This window comes from Salmo salar, chromosome ssa11 (assembly GCF_905237065.1).
Source record: "Salmo salar chromosome ssa11, Ssal_v3.1, whole genome shotgun sequence".
In the NCBI taxonomy this organism is placed as follows: domain Eukaryota; kingdom Metazoa; phylum Chordata; class Actinopteri; order Salmoniformes; family Salmonidae; genus Salmo; species Salmo salar.
The window spans coordinates 44,144,699-44,172,373 of NC_059452.1; the positions used below are offsets into that span (position 1 = coordinate 44,144,699).

The 27,675-nt window shown below is 39.6% G+C and overlaps 2 protein-coding genes across 4 annotated transcripts in view; one reads left to right on the forward strand and one right to left on the reverse strand.

Moving 5' to 3' along the window:
* LOC123725166 (LIM domain only protein 7-like) overlaps nucleotides 1-10,424 on the reverse strand; it is a 33,488-nt gene extending 23,064 nt beyond the window's left edge. The window contains exon 1 of the mRNA XM_045689635.1: nucleotides 10,322-10,424. The gene's annotated coding sequence lies outside the window, so the exon portion shown is untranslated. The remainder of the gene's footprint in view (nucleotides 1-10,321) is intronic.
* Nucleotides 10,425-26,911: 16,487 nt separating this feature from the next.
* Nucleotides 26,912-27,675, forward strand: part of LOC106595683 (tropomodulin-3) — a 54,199-nt gene continuing 53,435 nt past the window's right edge. Inside the window, exon 1 of one of the 3 annotated variants that reach the window (XM_045689636.1) lies at nucleotides 26,912-27,092. The gene's annotated coding sequence lies outside the window, so the exon portion shown is untranslated. The remainder of the gene's footprint in view (nucleotides 27,093-27,675) is intronic. The other 2 variants (XM_045689637.1, XM_045689639.1) reach the window with 2 other exon arrangements.

Below are 27,675 nucleotides of genomic sequence, written 5' to 3' on the forward strand. Positions count from 1 at the left end.
TATACACTATAACATTACTAAGAGATATTACATGATACAGACTCACCTATTATACACTATAACATTACTAAGAGACATGATACAGACTCACCTATTATACACTATAACATTACTAAGAGATATTACATGATACAGACTCACCTATTATACACTATAACATTACTAAGAGACATGATACAGACTCACCTATTATACACTATAACATTACTAAGAGACATGATACAGACTCACCTATTATACACTATAACATTACTAAGAGACAGGACATGATACAGACTCACCTATTATACACTATAACATTACTAAGAGATATTACATGATACAGACTCACCTATTATACACTATAACATTACTAAGATACATAATACAGACTCACCTATTATACACTATAACATTACTAAGAGACATGATTCAGACTCACCTATTATAAACTATAACATTACTAAGAGACATGATACAGACTCACCTATTATACACTATAACATTATTAAGAGATATTACATGATACAGACTCACCTATTATACACTATAACATTACTAAGAGACAGGACATGATACAGACTCACCTATTATACACTATAACATTACTAAGAGACATGATACAGACTCACCTATTATACACTATAACATTACTAAGAGATATTACATGATACAGACTCACCTATTATAAACTATAACATTACTAAGAGACATGATACAGACTCACCTATTATACACTATAACATTACTAAGAGATATTACATGATACAGACTCACCTATTATACACTATAACATTACTAAGAGACAGGACATGATACAGACTCACCTATTATACACTATAACATTACTAAGAGACATGATACAGACTCACCTATTATACTCTATAACATTACTAAGAGACAGGACATGATACAGACTCACCTATTATACACTATAACATTACTAAGAGACATGATACAGACTCACCTATTACAAACTATAACATTACTAAGAGACATGATACAGGCTCACCTATTAAACACTATAACATTACTAAGAGACATGATACAGACTCACCTATTATACACTATAACATTACTAAGAGTCATGATACAGACTCACCTATTATACACTATAACATTACTAAGAGACAGGACATGATACAGACTCACCTATTATACACTATAACATTACTAAGAGACATGATACAGACTCACCTATTATACACTATAACATTACTAAGAGACATGATACAGACTCACCTATTATACACTATAACATTACTAAGAGACATGATACAGACTCACCTATTATACACTATAACATTACTAAGAGATATTACATGATACAGACTCACCTATTATAAACTATAACATTACTAAGAGACATGATACAGACTCACCTATTATACACTATAACATTACTAAGAGATATTACATGATACAGACTCACCTATTATACACTATAACATTACTAAGAGACAGGACATGATACAGACTCACCTATTATACACTATAACATTACTAAGAGACATGATACAGACTCACCTATTATACTCTAACATTACTAAGAGACAGGACATGATACAGACTCACCTATTATACACTATAACATTACTAAGAGACATGATACAGACTCACCTATTACAAACTATAACATTACTAAGAGACATGATACAGGCTCACCTATTAAACACTATAACATTACTAAGAGACATGATACAGACTCACCTATTATACACTATAACATTACTAAGAGTCATGATACAGACTCACCTATTATACACTATAACATTACTAAGAGACAGGACATGATACAGACTCACCTATTATACACTATAACATTACTAAGAGACATGATACAGACTCACCTATTATAAACTATAACATTACTAAGAGACATGATACAGACTCACCTATTATACACTATAACATTACTAAGAGACATGATACAGACTCACCTATTATAAACTATAACATTACTAAGAGACATGATACAGACTCACCTATTATACACTATAACATTACTAAGAGACATGATACAGACTCACCTATTATACACTATAACATTACTAATAGACATGATACAGACTCACCTATTATACACTATAACATTACTAAGAGATATTACATGATACAGACTCACCTATTATACACTATAACATTACTAAGAGACATGATACAGACTCACCTATTATACACTATAACATTACTAAGAGATATTACATGATACAGACTCACCTATTATACACTATAACATTACTAAGAGACATGATACAGACTCACCTATTATACACTATAACATTACTAAGAGACATGATACAGACTCACCTATTATACACTATAACATTACTAAGAGACAGCATGATACAGACTCACCTATTATACACTATAACATTACTAAGAGATATTACATGATACAGACTCACCTATTATACACTATAACATTACTAAGAGACATAATACAGACTCACCTATTATACACTATAACATTACTAAGAGACATGATTCAGACTCACCTATTATAAACTATAACATTACTAAGAGACATGATACAGACTCACCTATTATACACTATAACATTACTAAGAGATATTACATGATACAGACTCACCTATTATACACTATAACATTACTAAGAGACAGGACATGATACAGACTCACCTATTATACACTATAACATTACTAAGAGACATGATACAGACTCACCTATTATACACTATAACATTACTAAGAGATATTACATGATACAGACTCACCTATTATACACTATAACATTACTAAGAGACATGATACAGACTCACCTATTATACACTATAACATTACTAAGAGATATTACATGATACAGACTCACCTATTATACACTATAACATTACTAAGAGACAGGACATGATACAGACTCACCTATTATACACTATAACATTACTAAGAGACATGATACAGACTCACCTATTATACTCTATAACATTACTAAGAGACAGGACATGATACAGACTCACCTATTATACACTATAACATTACTAAGAGACATGATACAGACTCACCTATTACAAACTATAACATTACTAAGAGACATGATACAGGCTCACCTATTAAACACTATAACATTACTAAGAGACATGATACAGACTCACCTATTATACACTATAACATTACTAAGAGTCATGATACAGACTCACCTATTATACACTATAACATTACTAAGAGACAGGACATGATACAGACTCACCTATTATACACTATAACATTACTAAGAGACATGATACAGACTCACCTATTATAAACTATAACATTACTAAGAGACATGATACAGACTCACCTATTATAAACTATAACATTACTAAGAGACATGATACAGACTCACCTATTATACACTATAACATTACTAAGAGATATTACATGATACAGACTCACCTATTATACACTATAACATTACTAAGAGACCGGACATGATACAGACTCACCTATTATACACTATAACATTACTAAGAGACATGATACAGACTCACCTATTATACACTATAACATTACTAAGAGACATGATACAGACTCACCTATTATACACTATAACATTACTAAGAGACATGATACAGACTCACCTATTATAAACTATAACATTACTAAGAGACATGATACAGACTCACCTATTATACACTATAACATTACTAAGAGACATGATACAGACTCACCTATTATACACTATAACATTACTAAGAGACATGATACAGACTCACCTATTATACACTATAACATTACTAAGAGACAGGACATGATACAGACTCACCTATTATACACTATAACATTACTAAGAGACACTGATACAGACTCACCTATTATACACTATAACATTACTAAGAGACATGATACAGACTCACCTATTATAAACTATAACATTACTAAGAGACATGATACAGACTCACCTATTATACACTATACCATTACTAAGAGACATGATACAGACTCACATATTATACACTATAACATTACTAAGAGACATGATACAGACTCACCTATTATACACTATAACATTACTAAGAGACATGATACAGACTCACCTATTATAAACTATAACATTACTAAGAGACATGATACAGACTCACCTATTATACACTATAACATTACTAAGAGACATGATACAGACTCACCTATTATACACTATAACATTACTAAGAGACATGATACAGACTCACCTATTATACACTATAACATTACTAATAGACATGATACAGACTCACCTATTATACACTATAACATTACTAAGAGATATTACATGATACAGACTCACCTATTATACACTATAACATTACTAAGAGACATGATACAGACTCACCTATTATACACTATAACATTACTAAGAGATATTACATGATACAGACTCACCTATTATACACTATAACATTACTAAGAGACATGATACAGACTCACCTATTATACACTATAACATTACTAAGAGACATGATACAGACTCACCTATTATACACTATAACATTACTAAGAGACAGGACATGATACAGACTCACCTATTATACACTATAACATTACTAAGAGATATTACATGATACAGACTCACCTATTATACACTATAACATTACTAAGATACATAATACAGACTCACCTATTATACACTATAACATTACTAAGAGACATGATTCAGACTCACCTATTATAAACTATAACATTACTAAGAGACATGATACAGACTCACCTATTATACACTATAACATTATTAAGAGATATTACATGATACAGACTCACCTATTATACACTATAACATTACTAAGAGACAGGACATGATACAGACTCACCTATTATACACTATAACATTACTAAGAGACATGATACAGACTCACCTATTATACACTATAACATTACTAAGAGATATTACATGATACAGACTCACCTATTATAAACTATAACATTACTAAGAGACATGATACAGACTCACCTATTATACACTATAACATTACTAAGAGATATTACATGATACAGACTCACCTATTATACACTATAACATTACTAAGAGACAGGACATGATACAGACTCACCTATTATACACTATAACATTACTAAGAGACATGATACAGACTCACCTATTATACTCTATAACATTACTAAGAGACAGGACATGATACAGACTCACCTATTATACACTATAACATTACTAAGAGACATGATACAGACTCACCTATTACAAACTATAACATTACTAAGAGACATGATACAGGCTCACCTATTAAACACTATAACATTACTAAGAGACATGATACAGACTCACCTATTATACACTATAACATTACTAAGAGTCATGATACAGACTCACCTATTATACACTATAACATTACTAAGAGACAGGACATGATACAGACTCACCTATTATACACTATAACATTACTAAGAGACATGATACAGACTCACCTATTATAAACTATAACATTACTAAGAGACATGATACAGACTCACCTATTATACACTATAACATTACTAAGAGACATGATACAGACTCACCTATTATACACTATAACATTACTAAGAGACATGATACAGACTCACCTATTATACACTATAACATTACTAAGAGATATTACATGATACAGACTCACCTATTATAAACTATAACATTACTAAGAGACATGATACAGACTCACCTATTATACACTATAACATTACTAAGAGATATTACATGATACAGACTCACCTATTATACACTATAACATTACTAAGAGACAGGACATGATACAGACTCACCTATTATACACTATAACATTACTAAGAGACATGATACAGACTCACCTATTATACTCTAACATTACTAAGAGACAGGACATGATACAGACTCACCTATTATACACTATAACATTACTAAGAGACATGATACAGACTCACCTATTACAAACTATAACATTACTAAGAGACATGATACAGGCTCACCTATTAAACACTATAACATTACTAAGAGACATGATACAGACTCACCTATTATACACTATAACATTACTAAGAGTCATGATACAGACTCACCTATTATACACTATAACATTACTAAGAGACAGGACATGATACAGACTCACCTATTATACACTATAACATTACTAAGAGACATGATACAGACTCACCTATTATAAACTATAACATTACTAAGAGACATGATACAGACTCACCTATTATACACTATAACATTACTAAGAGACATGATACAGACTCACCTATTATACACTATAACATTACTAAGAGACATGATACAGACTCACCTATTATACACTATAACATTACTAAGAGACAGGCATGATACAGACTCACCTATTATACACTATAACATTACTAAGAGACAATGATACAGACTCACCTATTATACACTATAACATTACTAAGAGACATGACATGATACAGACTCACCTATTATACACTATAACATTACTAAGAGACATGATACAGACTCACCTATTATACACTATAACATTACTAAGAGACATGATACAGACTCACCTATTATACACTATAACATTACTAAGAGACATGACATACAGACTCACCTATTATACACTATAACATTACTAAGAGACAGCATGATACAGACTCACCTATTATAAACTATAACATTACTAAGAGACATGATACAGACTCACCTATTATACACTATAACATTACTAAGAGACATGATACAGACTCACCTATTATACACTATAACATTACTAAGAGACAATGATACAGACTCACCTATTATACACTATAACATTACTAAGAGACAGGACATGATACAGACTCACCTATTATACACTATAACATTACTAAGAGACATGATACAGACTCACCTATTATACACTATAACATTACTAAGAGACATGATACAGACTCACCTATTATACACTATAACATTACTAAGAGACACTGATACAGACTCACCTATTATACACTATAACATTACTAAGAGACATGATACAGACTCACCTATTATACACTATAACATTACTAAGAGACATGATACAGACTCACCTATTATAAACTATAACATTACTAAGAGACATGATACAGACTCACCTATTATACACTATAACATTACTAAGAGACATGATACAGACTCACCTATTATACACTATAACATTACTAAGAGACATGATACAGACTCACCTATTATACACTATAACATTACTAATAGACATGATACAGACTCACCTATTATACACTATAACATTACTAAGAGATATTACATGATACAGACTCACCTATTATACACTATAACATTACTAAGAGACATGATACAGACTCACCTATTATACACTATAACATTACTAAGAGACATGATACAGACTCACTTATTATACACTATAACATTACTAAGAGACATGATACAGACTCACCTATTATACACTATAACATTACTAAGAGATATTACATGATACAGACTCACCTATTATACACTATAACATTACTAAGAGACATGATACAGACTCACCTATTATACACTATAACATTACTAAGAGACATGATACAGACTCACCTATTATACACTATAACATAACTAAGAGACAGGACATGATACAGACTCACCTATTATACACTATAACATTACTAAGAGACATGATACAGACTCACCTATTATAAACTATAACATTACTAAGAGACATGATACAGACTCACCTATTATACACTATAACATTACTAAGAGACATGATACAGACTCACCTATTATACACTATAACATTACTAAGAGACATGATACAGACTCACCTATTATACACTATAACATTACTAAGAGACATGATACAGACTCACCTATTATACACTATAACATTACTAAGAGACATGATACAGACTCACCTATTATACACTATAACATTACTAAGAGACAGGACATGATACAGACTCACCTATTATACACTATAACATTACTAAGAGACATGATACAGACTCACCTATTATACACTATAACATTACTAAGAGACATGATACAGACTCACCTATTATAAACTATAACATTACTAAGAGACATGATACAGACTCACTTATTATACACTATAACATTACTAAGAGACATGATACAGACTCACCTATTATACACTATAACATTACTAAGAGATATTACATGATACAGACTCACCTATTATACACTATAACATTACTAAGAGACATGATACAGACTCACCTATTATACACTATAACATTACTAAGAGACATGATACAGACACCTATTATACACTATAACATAACTAAGAGACAGGACATGATACAGACTCACCTATTATACACTATAACATTACTAAGAGACATGATACAGACTCACCTATTATACACTATAACATTACTAAGAGACATGATACAGACTCACCTATTATACACTATAACATTACTAAGAGTCATGATACAGACTCACCTATTATACACTATAACATTACTAAGAGACAGGACATGATACAGACTCACCTATTATACACTATAACATTACTAAGAGACATGATACAGACTCACCTATTATACACTATAACATTACTATGAGACATGATACAGACTCACCTATTATAAACTATAACATTACTAAGAGACATGATACAGACTCACCTATTATACACTATAACATTACTAAGAGACATGATACAGATTCACCTATTATAAACTATAACATTACTAAGAGACATGATACAGACTCACCTATTATACACTATAACATTACTAAGAGACATGATACAGACTCACCTATTATACACTATAACATTACTAAGAGACATGATACAGACTCACCTATTAAACACTATAACATTACTAAGAGACATGATACAGACTCACCTATTATACACTATAACATTACTAAGAGACATGATACAGACTCACCTATTATACACTATAGCATTACTAAGAGACATGATACAGACTCACCTATTATACACTATAACATTACTAAGAGACATGATACAGACTCACCTATTATACACTATAACATTACTAAGAGACAGGACATGATACAGACTCACCTATTATACACTATAACATTACTAAGAGACAGGACATGATACAGACTCACCTATTATACACTATAACATTACTAAGAGACATGATACAGACTCACCTATTATACACTATAACATTACTAAGAGACATGATACAGACTCACCTATTATACACTATAACATTACTAAGAGACAGGACATGATACAGACTCACCTATTATACACTATAACATTACTAAGAGACAGGACATGATACAGACTCACCTATTATACACTATAACATTACTAAGAGACATGATACAGACTCACCTATTATACACTATAACATTAGTAAGAGACAGGACATGATACAGACTCACCTATTATACACTATAACATTACTAAGAGACAGGACATGATACAGACTCACCTATTATACACTATAACATTACTAAGAGACATGATACAGACTCACCTATTATACACTATAACATTACTAAGAGACAGGACATGATACAGACTCACCTATTATACACTATAACATTACTAAGAGACATGATACAGACTCACCTATTATAAACTATAACATTACTAAGAGACATGATACAGACTCACCTATTATACACTATAACATTACTAAGAGACATGATACAGACTCACCTATTATACACTATAACATTACTAAGAGACAGGACATGATACAGACTCACCTATTATACACTATAACATTACTAAGAGACATGATACAGACTCACCTATTATACACTATAACATTACTAAGAGACAGGACATGATACAGACTCACCTTATATACACTATAACATTACTAAGAGACATGATACAGACTCACCTATTATACACTATAACATTACTAAGAGACATGATACAGACTCACCTATTATACACTATAACATTACTAAGAGACAGGACATGATACAGACTCACCTATTATACACTATAACATTACTAAGAGACATGATACAGACTCACCTATTATACACTATAACATTACTAAGAGACATGATACAGACTCACCTATTATACACTATAACATTACTAAGAGACATGATACAGACTCACCTATTATACACTATAACATTACTAAGAGACATGATACAGACTCACCTATTATACACTATAACATTACTAAGAGACAGGACATGATACAGACTCACCTATTATACACTATAACATAACAAAAAATGGTAGTAATACTCACAAACATACAGTATGTTATCTGACATGTTTTCTATTTTGATTAACTGAAACATATTTGGGAACAATCAAATTATGATCAATAAGAAAAGAATAGCCAGATAAACGAATAAATCTGCTGTTAAAACTCTGAAGAGGTTAACTTTTCATTGAACCAGAATGGAGAATGCTCATTAAACAGCCTACAGTTACTGTAACTGTCAATGTCCAATCACTGATCACATACATACCTGAGAGAAGCCTACTAATTTTACCCGACAGAATTGGGTCACTTGCTCTTGCTTTCTGTGCCTTGTTCTTTTCTAACTTTCACTATGAATGTTTTCTGATAAAACAGGGTTTTGAGACTTTGTCCCTGCAAAGCAATAAAGTGTGTAGTTTTACACAGGTCCCTGCTTAATCATTCAAACAATATCCTTTTTGGACTTTATGATTGACTAGAAACCCTGGATGTCCTGCGCGTCTATGTTAGCCTGCTGAGCTAAAGCCTAGTCTTCAGGTTTCAAACAAAACTACTCACAGAGCCACATCCATCACACTTCACAAGAATACATGTTTTGAATCCTTTCCACTTTATTGATAATATTCAATAACTGTTGTCATTATCCATAAGTAGCTCTGTTCCTTGAATCTCTCAGAGATATCTTCTCCCATCTAAATTCATCAGTGGTATTATAAATATTAAATTACATTGTTGTCATCATCAATAAATTCAGATTTGGAGGATGATTTTTAAAGGGGCAATCTGCTGTTGAAACAATAACAAAACAGACAGCCACCACTGGTTTGGTAAAAGTGGTTTGGTAACAGTGTTTGTTTACATGTTTGTTTACAAACTTTGGAGTAAAACAAGCTTGTATTTTGGGTTGTGATGGGGTACGACAGTTTAACTAAGTTCATTAAGCATTTCTACATTTTATATCCTAAAACAGTTCTCTCTCTCCAGTCAGCCTACTGTGCCTCCCTTCGCCTCTCCTGACCCCTGTTGGTTATATACTGTTAGAAACTGTGTGGTTTCAGCCCTGAATTCTGATTGGCTGAAAGCCATGGTATATCAGACGTATACTACGGGTATGACAAAACATTTAGTTTTACTGCTCTAATTACGTTGCTAACCAGTTTATAATAGCAATAAGGCACATCTGGCCAATGTACCACAACTAATATACCACACCTCCTCTGGCCTTATTGCTTCATTAAATAACGCACGGTATATTTGCATGGTTGAATTCAATGACTATAGTTAATTCTTACATGTTAGATGTTGAAGCTGCCTTTTAAAAGCAAAAGTCGTATTTAAAACATTATTGGAATTGTTGAATTCGATGTTCATAATGGCGAGCTAGTTAGCTAAACTAGCGAGTCTGTTTGGTTACCACGGCAACTACTGTAGCTATTTAGTACATTTGCTAGCTACTTCAGTGGATGTTGAACACATTTCTACCTGCAAATGAACACATTTCAAGAAGAAAATGTGTTTAATTATACCCATGGTATGAAAGCGATAATCAACTCTGGGCTCTACTCCGCTAGCACGTCGTGGAAAACAAATCGTTGATTATTTTTAATAAAATTCATAGCCCCTCGTTGATCATCTCTTACTGATTCACCACTGCTGTTCTTGTTCCTGACAGCAGGGAGCAACACTGACTAACTTTACGCCTACAAAGTTACTCGCATACAGTCACCACACACAAACACTCGAAAAGAAAAACGATCTCTAATTATTAACGGTGCTGTGAGAGAGAGAGAGTCTCGCCTAACGTCCTTTTCTAAATATTTCTCTAGAAACAGACGGTAGATTCATCTGGTCGTTTCTCTGAAGAGACAGACACACACGCTGTCTGATGTTTAACAGGCCAAATCCATCCTAAAACACTGGACTCATTTTAGAAAAAACTCTAAACGTTACCAGGCCACTGTAAAAACTCACATAAAACTACAGAGCAGGATTCTGGGTTGAGAGACATCTGTTTTAGTCTGCCTGTTAGAAGCTGGACATGTAATGCTGCATTTACACAGGCAGCCCAATTCTGAACTTTTTTCCCCCAATAAATGGTATATTGTCCAATCAGATCAACTCTGAACAAGATCTGATTTGAAAATATCTGATGTGATAGTGGAAAAAAGATCACAATTGGGCTGCCTGTGTAAACGCAGCCTAAGAGTGGACATCCAGGGATAGATGTAAAAAAAATATATATATAATAATATTTAACCTTTATTTAACTAGGCAAGTCAGTTAAGAACAAATTCTTATTTTACAATGACGGCCTACCCCGGCCAAATCCTCCCCTAACCCGGACGACGCTGGGCCAGTTGTGCGCCACCCTATGGGACTCCCAATCACGGCTGGTTGTGATACAGCCCGGGATCGAACCAGGGTCTGTAGTGACACCTCTAGCACCTAAAGGCAGTGTCTTAGACCACCGCGCCACTCAGGAGCCCAAAATGTATTTACACCCATAGGATTACATTATAGAATCTATGTTTAAACCACTCATTGTAATGTCATATGTAGGCTTTTGACTGGGTTTGAACCTGGGTCGTTGTAGCCCTATAAGACTACATTTCCCCGCTGAGCTAAGGCAACATTAGCTCAGGGAGCTGATCTAACACAAGACTTCTGGGCCTGAATTCACAAAGTGTCTCAGAATAATGCTGTTCTAGAATTCATTTGTCCTTTTCCATCATAATGAGTAAGATTCCATGGGGGGGGGATGGATTCACTACTGTTGGCTGTTATGTAGTGTGCTGGGACTGCAGACACAGAGTACCAGTACAACCTTTACACACACACATGCACACACAGCCATACAGACGCACCCATGTACAGGAACACACACACACAGCCATACAGACACACCCATGTACAGGAACACACACACACAGCCATACAGACACACCCATGTACAGGAACACACACACACAGCCATACAGACACACCCATGTACAGGAACACACACACACACAGCCATACAGACGCACCCATGTACAGGAACACACACACAGCCATACAGACACACCCATGTACAGGAACACACACACACAGCCATACAGACGCACCCATGTACAGGAACACACACACACACACACACACACACACACACACACACACACACACACACACACACACACACACACACACACACACAGCCATACAGACACACCCATAGCCATACAGACACACCCATGTACAGGAACACACACACAGCCATACAGACACACCCATGTACAGGAACACACACACAGCCATACAGACACACCCATGTACAGGAACACACACACACACACACAGCCATACCCATGTACAGGAACACACACACACACACACACACACACACAGCCATACAGACACACCCATGTACAGGAACACACACACAGCCATACAGACACACCCATGTACAGGAACACACACACAGCCATACAGACACCCATGTACAGGAACACACACACACACAGCCATACAGACACACCCATGTACAGGAACACACACACACTTCTCTATGTTACTTGTTCATTAGCGGTCCATCATATTGAGAAAATACAACCAGTCAGATATACAGCTAGGGTATTTCAACTGGGAAATTCAGGACCTCTCTGCTGGGACACTCCACAGTCTGCTGAGACATGTAGAAGACCAGTCTGCTGGGACACTCCACAGTCTGCTGAGACATGTAGAAGACCACTCTGCTGGGACACTCCACAGTCTGCTGAGACATGTAGAAGACCACTCTGCTGGGACACTCCACAGTCTGCTGAGACATGTAGAAGACCAGTCTGCTGGGACACATTACATTTGACCAGAGCCCAATGGGTCCAGGTATAAAGTAGTCCATCACTGTATAAGCAATATGGTGTTATTGGGGACACAGTCATCTCTCAGAGAGAGAGAGAGAGAGAAAGAGAGAGACAGGTGGTTATCTCCACCTTGCTACCATGAAAAGACTTCCACCCTGCTTCCATACAGCAGGTAAACGCAAGTATTTCCCATGACTGTGCCTCAAAACCAAATGTTTACCTGGCCCACCACTCCACCCTGGACTTGAACAGCCTCTATGACCAGGTCCACCTATACAAGGCATCAGTGCCCACCTTCACTCGCACCCTAAAGGACATCACCCTCAAACGCAGCCCCAACACTTCACACAGGAACAACAGATCAATAGACACCCCGCCCAGACCAGCGAGACACTCTGCCAGACCTCCTCCCCCCCATAGAGGACCCATGCCGAGAGGACCTACATCCAGACCACAGTACCACTAGCCACATCCACACCCCCACTCCAACCAATCAACACCCCCCCAAGTCAACCATGCCCACACCCCATTTAGGCCCCCTCAGATCAGACCTATGCCCCTCCTGCCCACCCCATGCCCCCCACTCCCGCAAAGAGGGCCTCAACATGAAAGTGACACATACGCCCAGGCCGTGAGCAGGCAAACAGGCTCAACCCCCACTCTTACACTTGCCCAGGCAAATGGCATGTACCAGATGCTCAGCAGGCTCTGATCACACTTACTGGTCTGAGGCCAAACCACACCACTAACAACATTGGACCCTTTATGGAACACAAAGCCTTCATTATCTCATCCTGAAATATCCAAGGCCTGAGGTCATCTGCCTTTGGCCTAAAGAGCAGGAACCTGGACTTCATAAAAGAAATTGGAAATACAGACATTGTCATCCTACAAGAAACATGGTATAGAGGAGACGGACCCACTGGTTTCCCTCTAGGTTACAGAGAGCTGGTAGTCCCATCCACCAAACTACCAGGTGTGAAACAGGGAAGAGACTCGGGGGGGGTATGCTAATTTGATATAGAGTCGACCTAACTCACTCTATTAAATTCAAAAGGAAATTATCTTATCCTGTGTGCTACCTATATCCCCCCCCCCCCCCTAGATTCCCCACTTTAATGAACACGGCTTCTCCATCCTGGAGGGGGAATCAATCATTTCCAGGCCCAGGGACATGTACTAGTCTACAGTCGTGGCCAAAAGTTTTGAGAATGACACAAATATTAATTTCCACAAAGTTTGCTGCCTCAGTGTCTTTAGATATTTTTGTCAGATGTTACTATGGAATACTGAAGTATAATTACAAGCATTTCATAAGTGTCAAAGGCTTTTATTGACAATTACATGAAGTTGATGCAAAGAGTCAATATTTGCAGTGTTGACCCTTCTATTCAAGACCTCTGCAATCCGCCCTGGCATGCTGTCAATTAACTTCTGGGCCACATCCTGACTGATGGCAGCCCATTCTTGCATATTCAATGCTTGGAGTTTGTCAGAATTTGTTGGTTTTTGTTTGTCCACCTGCCTCTTGAGGATTGACCACAAGTTCTCAATGGGATTAAGGTCTGGGGAGTTTCCTGGCCATGGACCCAAAATATCGATGTTTTGTTCCCCGAGCCACTTAGTTATCACTTTTGCCTTATGGCAAGGTGCTCCATCACGCTGGAAAAGGCATTGTTCGTCACCAAACTGTTCCTGGATGGTTGGGAGAAGTTGCTCTCGGAGGATGTGTTGGTACCATTCTTTATTCATGGCTGTGTTCTTAGGCAAAATTGTGAGGGAGCCCACTCCCTTGGCTGAGAAGCAACCCCACACATGAATGGTCTCAGGATGCTTTACTGTTGGCATGACACAGGACTGATGGTAGCGCTCACCTTGTCTTCTCCGGACAAGCTTTTTTCAGGATGCCCCAAACAATCGGAAAAGGGATTCATCAGAGAAACTGACTTTACCCCAGTCCTCAGCAGGCCAATCCCTGTACCTTTTGCAGAATATCAGTCTGTCCCTGATGTTTTTCTTGGAGAGAAGTGGCTTCTTTGCTGCCCTTCTTGACACCAGGCCATCCTCCAAAAGTCTTCGCCTCACTGCGTGCAGATGCACTCACACCTGCCTGCTGCCATTCCTGAGCAAGCTCTGTACTGCTGGTGCCCCGATCCCGCAGCTGAAATCAACTTTAGGAGACGGTCCTGGCGCTTGCTGGACTTTCTTGGGTACCCTGAAGCCTTCTTCACAACAATTTAACTGCTCTCCTTGAAGTTCTTGATGATCCGATAAATGGTTGATTTAGGTGCAATCTTACTGGCAGCAATATCCTTGCCTGTGAAGCCCTTTTTGTGCAAAGCAATGATGATGGCACATGTTTCCTTGCAGGTAACCATGATTGACAAAGGAAGAACAATGATTCCAAGCACCACCCTCCTTTTGAAGCTACCAGTCTGTTATTCGAACTCAATCAGCATGACAGAGTGATCTCCAGCCTTGTCCTTGTCAACACTCACACCTATGTTAACGAGAGAATCACTGACATGATGTCAGCTGGTCCTTTTGTGGCAGGGCTGAAATGCAGTGGAAATGTTTTTTGGGGATTCAGTTCATTTGCATGGCAAAGAGGGACTTGACAATTAATTGCAATTCATCTGATAACTCTTCATAACATTCTGGAGTATATGCAAATTGCCATCATACAAACTGAGGCAGCAGACTTTGAAAATTAATATTTGTGTCATTCTCAAAACTTTTGGCCACAACTGTATGGTGACCAAAATGCCAAAACTGGACAAGAACCTGACACCCTCAGCACACAGGGGGACAAACACCTGCCTGGAGGTGACAGCATTCCCTCTCCCATATGCCCCCGTAGGCACAACTACAACAACATAACCAACAAAAACGTCTCACAACTCCTGCAGCTCTGGATATGTACATAGTCAATGGTAGGCTTTGAGGGGACTCCAATGGTAGGTACACCTATAGCTCATCTCTTGACAATAGTATTGTCGACTACTTTATCACTGACCTCAACCCAGTCTCTCAGAGCGTTCACAGTCAGCCCATTGACACCCCGATCAGATCACAGCAAAATCACAGTCAACTTGAACAGAGTAATACTCAATCATGAGGCATCAAAGCCAAAGGAACTGAAGAATATTAAGAAATGCTATAGATGGAAGGAATGTAGTGTGGAAACCTACCAAACAACAATTAGGCAACTACAAATTCAATCCATTTTAGACAACTTCCTGGACAAAACATTCCACTGTAATAGTGAAGGTGTAAACTTGGCAGTAGAAAACCTAAACAGTACATTTGACCTCTCAGCTTCCCTATCAAATCTAAAAATGTCAAACAGAAAACCGAAGAAAATTAACAACAATGACAGATGGTTTGATGAAGAATGCAAAAACCAAAGAAAGAAATTGAGAAACCTATCCAACCAAAAACATAGAGACCCAGAAAACCTGAGTCTACGCCTTCACTACGGTGAATCACTAAAACAATTCAGAAATACACTACGGAAAAAGAAGGAACAGCACGTCAGAAATCACTCTAACCACTTCTAGGAAAATTGGACAGAGAACAACACGAAGAGTTATCTATCCAAAACAGAGATGTATGGGTAAACCACTTCTCCAATCTTTTTGGCTCTATAACAAAGAACAAACAGAAAAAACATATACATGATCAAATACAAATCTTAGAATCAACTATTAAAGACTACCAGAACCCACTGGATCCTCCAATTACCTTGAATGAACTACAGGACAAAATACAAACCCTACAATCCAAAAAGGCCTGTGGTGTTGATGGGATCCTCAATGAAATTATAAAATATACAGACAAGAAATTCCAATTGGCTATTCTTTAACATCATCCTTAGTTCTGGCATCTTCCCCAATATTTGGAACCAAGGACTGATCACCCCAATGTACCACAGTGGAGACAATTTGTCCCCAATAACTACCGTGGGATATGTGTCAACAGCAACCTTGGGAAAAGCCTCTGCATTATCATTAACAGTAGACTCATACATTTCCTCAGTGAAAACAATGTACTGAGCAAATGTCAAATTGGCTTTTTACCAAATTACCGTACGACAGAACACATATTCACCCTGCACACCCTAATTGACAAACAAACAAACCAAAACAAAGTTAAAGTTTTCTCATGCCTATAAAATCCATGTACACAAACAACAAGTGTGCGGTTAAAATCGGCAAAAGAACACACATTTCTTTCCACAGGGCCGTGGGGTGAGACAGGGATGCAGCTTAAGCCCCACCCTCTTCAACATATATACCAACGAATTGGCGAGGGCACTAGAAAAGTCTGCAGCACCCGGCCTCACCCTACTAGAATCTGAAGTCAAATGTCTACTGTTTTCTGATGATCTGGTGCTTCTGTCACCAACCAAGGAGGGCCTACAGCAGCACCTAGATCTTCTGCACAGATTCTGTCAGACCTGGGCCCTGACAGTAAATCTCAGTAAGACAAAAATAATGGTGTTCCAAAAAAGGTCCAGTCGCCAGTACCATAAATACAAATTCCATCTAGACACCGTTGCCCTAGAGCACACAAAAAACTATACATACCTCGACCTAAACATCAGCGCCACAGGTAACTTCCACAAAGTTGTGAACGATCTGAGAGACAAGGCAAGAAGGGCCTTCTATGCCATCAAAAGGAACATAAGATTTAACATACCAATTAGGATCTGGCTAAAAATACTTGAATCAGTTATAGAACCCATTGGTTGTGAGGTCTGGAGTCCACTCACCAACCAAGAATTCACAAAATGGGACAAACACCAAATTGAGACTCAGCATGCAGAATTCTGCTAAAATATCCTTTGTGTACAACGTAAAACACCAAATAATGCATGCAGAGCAGAATTAGGCCGATACCCGCTAATTCTCAAAATCCAGAAAAGAGACGTTAAATTCTACAACCACCTAAAAGGAAGGGATTCCCAAACCTTCCATAACAAAGCCATCACCTACAGAGAGATGAACCTGGAGAAGAGTCCCTTAAGCAAGCTGGTCCTGGGGCTCTGTTCACAAACAGACCCCACAGAGCTCCAGGACAGCAACACAATTAGACACAACCAAATCATGAGAAAAAAGATAATTACTTGACACATTGGAAAGAATTAACAATAAAACAGAGCAAACTAGAATGCTATTTGGCCCTAAACAGAGAGTACACAGTGGCAGAATACCTGACCACTGTGACTGACCCAAACTTAAGGAATGCTTTGACTATGTACAGACTCAGTGAGCAAAGCTTTGCTATTGAGAGTGGCTGCCTTAGGCTATGTGCACACTGCCCACAAAATGTGGTGGAAACTGAGCTGCACTTCCTAACTTCCTGCCAAATGTATGACAATATTAGAGACACATATTTCCCTCAGATTACACAGATCCACAAAGAACTTGAAAACAAACCCAATTTTGATAAACTCTACTGGGTGAAATACCACAGTGTGACATCACAGCTGCAAGATGAGTGACCTGTTGCCACAAGAAAAGGGCAACCAGTGAAGAACAAATACCATTTTAAATACAACCCATATTTATTTTCCCTTTTGTACTTTCACTATTTGCAAATCATTACAACACTGTATATATACATAATATCACATTTGAAATGTCTTTATTCTTTTGGAAAGTGCAATGTTTACTGTTAATTTTTTACTTTTGTTTATTATCTAATTCACTTGCTTTGCAATGTTAACGAGAGAGAGAGAGCGAGAGAACTTGGTGTCATGCCATTGACAAACCTCAGGGTGCTCCGCTCCTCTCTGCTTGGCATGGGAACACAACAGACTCCTACCACGTCTTGGAGACAGTACTACTACACTACTACAGTACTGTCTCTCATAAACTCTACAAAGACCCATTCAGACCCACAGTTGTGAGAAACTAAGTCCATGTCCCAAATGGCACTACTTAACTTTTAATTCCATTTAATATGTAACCCAAGAAAGTCACAGCTCTCTGACTGACTGAGAGAGACTCAGTGTCACGTCCTGACCAGTAAACTGAGAGAGACACAGTGTCACGTCCTGACCAGTAAACTGAGAGAGACTCACAGTGTCACGTCCTGACCAGTAAACTGAGAGAGACTCACAGTGTCACGTCCTGACCAGTAAACTGAGAGACTCAGTGTCACGTCCTGACCAGTAAACTGAGAGAGACTCACAGTGTCACGTCCTGACGAGTAAACTGAGAGACTCACAGTGTCACGTCCTGACCAGTAAACTGAGAGAGACTCACAGTGTCACGTCCTGACCAGTAAACTGAGAGACTCACAGTGTCACGTCCTGACCAGTAAACTGAGAGAGACTCACAGTGTCACGTCCTGACCAGTAAACTGAGAGACTCACAGTGTCACGTCCTGACCAGTAAACTGAGAGACTCACAGTGTCACGTCCTGACCAGTAAACTGAGAGAGACACAGTGTCACGTCCTGACCAGTAAACTGAGAGAGACTCACAGTGTCACGTCCTGACCAGTAAACTGAGAGAGACTCACGGTGTCACGTCCTGACCAGTAAACTGAGAGAGACTCACGGTGTCACGTCCTGACCAGTAAACTGAGAGAGACTCACAGTGTCACGTCCTTAACAGTAAACTGAGAGAGACTCAGTGTCACGTCCTGACCAGTAAACTGAGAGAGACTCACAGTGTCACGTCCTGACCAGTAAACTGAGAGAGACTCAGTGTCACGTCCTGACCAGTAAACTGAGAGAGACTCAGTGTCACGTCCTGACCAGTAAACTGAGAGAGACTCAGTGTCACGTCTTGACCAGTAAACTGAGAGAGACTCAGTTGGGAACATCCTCTTAGAGGTAATAATGATAATATAGTTATTCTGATAATGTAACGGCTGTCTGTGGAAGTAGACCAAGGTGCAGCAGAGTTAGTGTTCATCTTGAGTTTTAATTTACGAACGAACACGATACAACAAAACAAGAAAACCGACAGCCAAACAGTACAGTCAGGTGCAAGACACTAAACAGAAACAATCCCCCACAAAACCCAAAGGAAAAACAGGCTCCTTATGTGTGACTCCCAATCAGCAACAACGAACTACAGCTGTGCCTGATTGGGAGCCACACGGCCCAAAACAAAGAAATACAAAAACATAGAAAAATGAACATAGAACACCCACCCAATGTAACACCCTGGCCTAACCAAAATAAAGAACAAAAACCCCTCTATGGCCAGGGCGTTACAGTACCCCCCCAAAGGTGAAGACTCCGGCCGCAAAACCTGACTCTGAAGGGGAGGGTCCGGGTGGGCCTGCTTACGGCGGCGGCTCAGGTGCGGGACGTGGCCTCCGCTCCACCCTCGGCGTCGCCCACTTAGGTGGCGCCCCTGGCCGTGCCGGAGGACTGGTGGGCGTCCCTGGCTGCGCCCGGCTGGCGGGCGTCCCTGGCTGCGCCCGGCGTCCCTGGCGGCTCCGGCAGCTCCGGGCTGGCGGGCGGTTCTGGCCCAGGAATCACCAGGCTGGGGAGACATGAAGGAGGCCTGGCCCTGGGCGCAGGCACAGGACTCACCAGGCGGAAAGGCGGGCGGCTCTGGCGGCTCCGGACAGGCGGGCGGCTCTGGCGGCTCCGGACAGGCGGGCGGCTCTGGCGGCTCCGGACAGGTGGGTGGCTCTGGCGGCTCCGGACAGGCGGGCGGCTCCGGACAGGCGGGCGGCTCTGGCGGCTCCGGACAGGCAGACGGCTCCGGACAGGTGGGCGGCTCTGGCGGCTCCGGACTGGCGGGTGGCTCTGGCGGCTCCGGACTGGCGGGCGGCTCTGGCGGCTCCGGACTGGCGGGCGGCTCTGGCCCAGGACTCACCAGGCTGGGGAGACATGAAGGAGGCCTGGCTCTGAGCGCAGGCACTGGACTCACCAGGCTGGGGAGACCCACAGGAGGCCTGGTCCTGGGAGGAGGCACAGGATAGACCAGGCTGGAGAGACCCACAGGAGGCCTGGTCCTGGGAGGAGGCACAGGATAAACCAGGCTGGAGCGACCCACTGGAGGCCTGGTCCGAGGAGGAGGCACAGGATAAAACGGGCTGTGGGGGAGCACTGGAGTTCTGGTGCGTAGGCTTGCCACCCAAACTCCAGGCTGAATGCCCACTTTTGCCCGGCACGGGCGGAGCGCAGGCATTGGGCGAACTGAGCTCTCCCAGCGCCCCGGAGACACAGTGCGCAGAGCCGGAGCAGGATAGCCTGGACCGAAACGGCGCACTGGAGACCAGACACGCTGAGCTGGCACAATCTGTCCTGGCTCGATGCCTGCTCTCGCATGGCACTTGCGGGGGGCTGGCATGTAGCGCTCCGGGCTATCAACGCGTACTGGGGACACCGTGCGCTTTACCGCATAACACGGTGCCTGACCAGTACTGTGCTGCCTCCTGTAAGCACGGGGAGTTGGCCCAGAATTAAATCCTGGCTCTGCCACACTCCCCGTGTGCCCCCCCCCCCAAACATTTTTTGGGCTGCCTCTCATGCCTGTTGCGCTCCCTCGCTTCGTACCAGCGCCTCTCAGCTATCACCGCCTCGATCTCCCACTGCGGGCGGCGATACTCCCCAGCCTGAGCCCACGGTCCACCTCCGTCGAGCAATTCCTCCCATCTCCAGGAATCCTGAACGCACCTCTCCATCTCCTCCAAAGTCCATGAGTCCATATTTCCCCTCTCCTGGTGCTTCTCCTTCCTCCGCTGCTTGGTCCGTTGTTGGTGGGGGATTCTGTAATGGCTGTCTGTGGAAGTAGACCAAGGTGCAGCGGAGTTAGTGTTCATCTTGAGTTTTAATTTACGAACGAACACGATACAAAACCCAAAGGAAAAACAGGCTCCTTATGTGTGACTCCCAATCAGCAACAACGAACTACAGCTGTGCCTGATTGGGAGCCACACGGCCCAAAACAAAGAAATACAAAAACATAGAAAAATGAACATAGAACACCCACCCAATGTAACACCCTGGCCTAACCAAAATAAAGAACAAAAACCCCTATGGCCAGGGCGTTACAGATAATATAGTTATTCTGATAATATAGTTATTCTGATAACATAGTTAGTCTGATACTATAGTTAGTCTGATAATATAGTTAGTCTGATAATATAGTTAGTCTGATAACATACAGTAGTTAGTCTGATACTATAGTTAGTCTGATAATATAGTTAGTCTGATAACATACTATAGTTAGTCTGATAATATAGTTAGTCTGATAATATGGTTATTCTGATAATAGTTATTCTGATGATATAGTTATTCTGATAATATAGTTATTCTGATAATATGGTTATTCTGATAATATAGTTATTCTGATAATATGGTTATTCTGATAATATAGTTATTCTGATGATATGGTTAGTCTGATAATATAGTTAGTCTGATAACATACAGTAGTTAGTCTGATACTATAGTTAGTCTGATAATATAGTTAGTCTGATAACATACAGTAGTTAGTCTGATACTATAGTTAGTCTGATGATATAGTTATTCTGATGATATAGTTATTCTGATAATATAGTTATTCTGATAATATGGTTATTCTGATAATATGGTTGTTCTGATGATATAGTTATTCTGATGATATAGTTATTCTGATGATATGGTTATTCTGATAATATGGTTATTCTGATAATATGGTTGTTCTGATGATATAGTTATTCTGATGATATAGTTATTCTGATAATAGTTATTCTGATAATAGTTATTCTGATAATAGTTATTCTGATGATATAGTTATTCTGATAATATGGTTATTCTGATAATATGGTTATTCTGTTAGAGAGAGAGACAGACACAGACAGACAGACAGACAGACAGACAGACAGACAGACAGACAGACAGACTGAGAGACTGAGAGACTGAGAGAGACAGACAGACAGACTGAGAGAGACAGACAGAGAGAGACAGACAGAGAGAGAGAGACAGAGAGAGAGAGAGAGAGAGAGAGAGAGAGAGAGAGAGAGAGAGAGAGAGAGAGAGAGAGAGAGAGAGAGAGAGCGCACCAGGCCTGGCTTAGTGTGCTGTGCTGGCATGCCATTGACAAACCACCGGGTGCTCCGCTCCTCTCTGCTTGGCATGGGAACACAACAGACTCCTACCACGTCTTGGAGACAGTACTACTACACTACTACAGTACTGTCTCTCATAAATACTACAAAAGACCCATTCAGACCCACAGCACTGGCACTGAGAAACTATTGGAAGCCTACATCCCAAATGACACCCTATTCTCTATACAGTAGTGCACTACTTTTGACCAGGAGCCATGTGATGTGATGCAGATGTACGGTATGTAGATGAAACCCTATCTGCTCTGTTCAGTGACATCATCGTCTCTTCCACTGGTGTTGGATGTCTTTGATCTTCATGATAAATGTGGTTAGAGTATCTCTCATTAGGAGATGTCTTTGATCTTCATGATAAATGTGGTTAGAGTATCTCTCATTAGGAGATGTCTTTGATCTTCATGATAAATGTGGTTAGAGTATCTCTCCTCAGGAGATGTGGTGTTTACAAAACATGATCCCCTGTTTGCTTCATCACACCACCAGTACTGGAAGTGGAATGTAAAAAGGTGACCTAATCCTATGCCCACTTTAATGTTACTACCCCAGTATGTGTATTATAGAGCATGTATTCTGGAAGGTGTCAGTATTCAAGCAGGACAAAGTTAGAGGCATAGAGATTATATTAAATGACTAATTTAGTCATAGAACATAATTCTGTTTCGAGGTGCCGGTTCTCAGTACCGACTGTACAGACCACTATGAAGCATCCCTGTTACAGGGACATAGAGGAGAACAGAAGAGACTATAACTGACCATGGTTTGGTTAGAATGACAGCTGGTGATTGTAGAGTCGGTAGCCCTACTGTAACACAGTCAGTCAGTCTGTAGTCCTACTGTAACACAGTCAGTCAGTCTGTAGTCCTACTGTAACACAGTCAGTCAGTCTGTAGGTCTACAGTAACATAGTCAGTCAGTCTGTAGGCCTACAGTAACACAGTCAGTCAGTCTGTAGATCTACAGTAACACAGTCAGTCAGTATGTGGACCTACAGTAAGTGTCTGTACTGTAATACTATAATAATACTGTAATACTATAATAACTGTAATAATGTAATAGTGTATGTCATGATAAAGTTCCCATCAGTCAGATCACTAAGAGGATGAGGTTCACTCTGCAGGGCCAGATGGCTCTCAGGAGGGAGTGGAAATGGACAAGGTGTTATGACACCATCACACACACACACACCAGTGGAGGCTGCTGAGGGGAGGACGGCTCATAACAATGACTGGAACGGAGCGAATGGCATCAACCACCTGGAAACCATGGAAACAATGTGTTTGATGTATTTAACACCATTCCACTGATTCTGCTCCAGTCATTACCACGAGCCTGTCCTCCCTGATTAAGGTGCCACCAACCTCCTGTGGGACACACACGCACCAACGCAAGCACATACACACACACACACACACGGGTGTGCGCACAATCAGACACACATACGCTCACACAAATTCACACGCAAAATGCAAACACACACAAATACACAAGCGAACACACACACACACACACACACACACACACAATACACAGTAATAATACAATAACTATGGAGTTCTGTATTTCCAGCTGTAAATGTAACCTCTAACCTCCAGTCAGTCAATCAGTCAGTCTGCTTTACTGTCTTTGTTACCAAGCACCTGCAACTTCCCAGACCAGTTCTATTGCCAGAACAGTCTACTGTTACAGAGCTGAGAGAGAGAGAGAGAGAGGGATGCCACTCTAAAGTCTAAACAGCCAACAGTCACAAGGTATCAATGGATGCATCCGTAGCTACAATCACATAGTTGTACACTTACATGACGGTTCTCTATACAGATGTTGAACATAGAAATCAGAAGCCATGAGAACTGATCTGGGATGTTGTTGTATTGTTTCATTTCACCTTTAAAGTCCCATTGAGCTGAATATCTCTTTTACAAGGGAGCCCTGCATTTAGACAATTTATAAACACAACATCACGCAAATATACAAGAATACAGAATATAGTCAAGATGAGAGAAACAATCACATTCTTCAGCAAAGAGGGTCCTGATCAACAATGTGAACAGTCCAAGAGGCACCAGTAGATTTAGTCGTTCCATACATGGGGTACAAAGAATCCAAAAGATGATTTACCCAACTCTGTGGAGACTGAAGGAATCTCCAGTTAGCCATCCCTGAGACTGGGTTTGGTCATTCGTACATCTAAAGTTTATTAATGATGTTAGGTATGGCAGAAGTTTATGTAAGAGAGCTTTAGAAATAAAAATGTAGTTATGAATTGATCTAAGTTGACTTCAAGGATCAGCTTACTCTCCCCAAATCCTAACCATAACCACGAGGAGAGACACACCAGGCTTTAGATCAGTGTTTTCTAGGGCAAATTCATGTTATTTATTTATTTAAAAAAATAAAAAATGTAACTTCATGTTATTATTTATATTTCTACTTTGCACTTTCTTCCACTACAAATCTACCATTCCAGTGTTGTACTTTCTATATTGTATTTCCTTTGCCACCATGGCATTTTTTGCCTTTAACCCCCTTATCGCACCTCATTTGCTCACATTGTATATTGACTTATTTTTCTACTGTATTATTGACTGTATGTTTGTTGTACTCCATGTGTACCATGTTGTTGTATGTGTCGAACTGCTTTGCTTTATCTTGGCCAGGTCGCAGTTGTAAATGATAACTTGTTCTCAACTTGCCTACCTGGTGAAAAGGTGAAATAAATAAATAAATAAAAGTATTATTATTACCTCATAACTAGCTGCTTGCCCCACATACCTTTGCGTGTCCTACATTGAAACTGCTGTTGATTGGTTCTTTGCTTATCAGAGGTGGGCTAACTCGTAGAAATGGAGAAAGCTCATTGGTCAGTGGTAGATATCCTCTCCGTCTATTGGCTGAGTTGGCTTTCAGCCCTAGAGAGACAGCCGTACATTGGGTACTGTGTCCAGTGTCTCTCTTCCTGTGTTACCGCCCTTGGGGTGAGAAAGAAAGTGAGCAGCAGTGAAACCTTCGTATTCATTGGAGCAGTACAGTAAGTGACTAGCTACTGTCATTTGATAGCTTGCGCCTTCTGGAGTGAACTGAAGACGTTTGGATTGAATTTGCCCAGTCGCTGTAGTTTCAGGTGAGCATCCATCGAGGTTACAAATTGTGAATCTTTTTGCCCGCTATCTAACGTTAGCTACAGCAACCGTGTGGCCATTTCACTATTTCGCTAGCCAGTTAGCTATCTGGCTATGCTAGGTTAGCTAACATTTCTTACTTTCTTGGTCTGTCAGTGAGAGATCAAGCTTGCTGTTTGTGTGTTGTTGACAGATTTGGTAACTACCTAATGATCAAATGCGGATAAATAAGCTGTGGTTAGCCAGCTAGTTATGGGATGATGTTGGACTGTGTAGGCAGTTCAGGGGCGTATTCGTTACGGAAACTGTTTACCGTTTAAAAAGCCAACAGAACAAGACGGGAGTTTCTATTCGTTCGATTTGCTTCCGTTTAAGAAACCATTTGCAACAGAATGGACGTAATGAATACGCCCTAGTGTACGTTTTCTTGCACTCTCTTATCTCCAATGTATTTGGTAATAACTTTGTCACCATTGCCCTCTTAGCACTGTTCTTCTAGTTATCTAATCAGCTAAGTTAGTTATATTGTCTGTGATCCACGAGCTTTACAGACTAATCATAATTTATTTGTGCGAAATAGTCCAG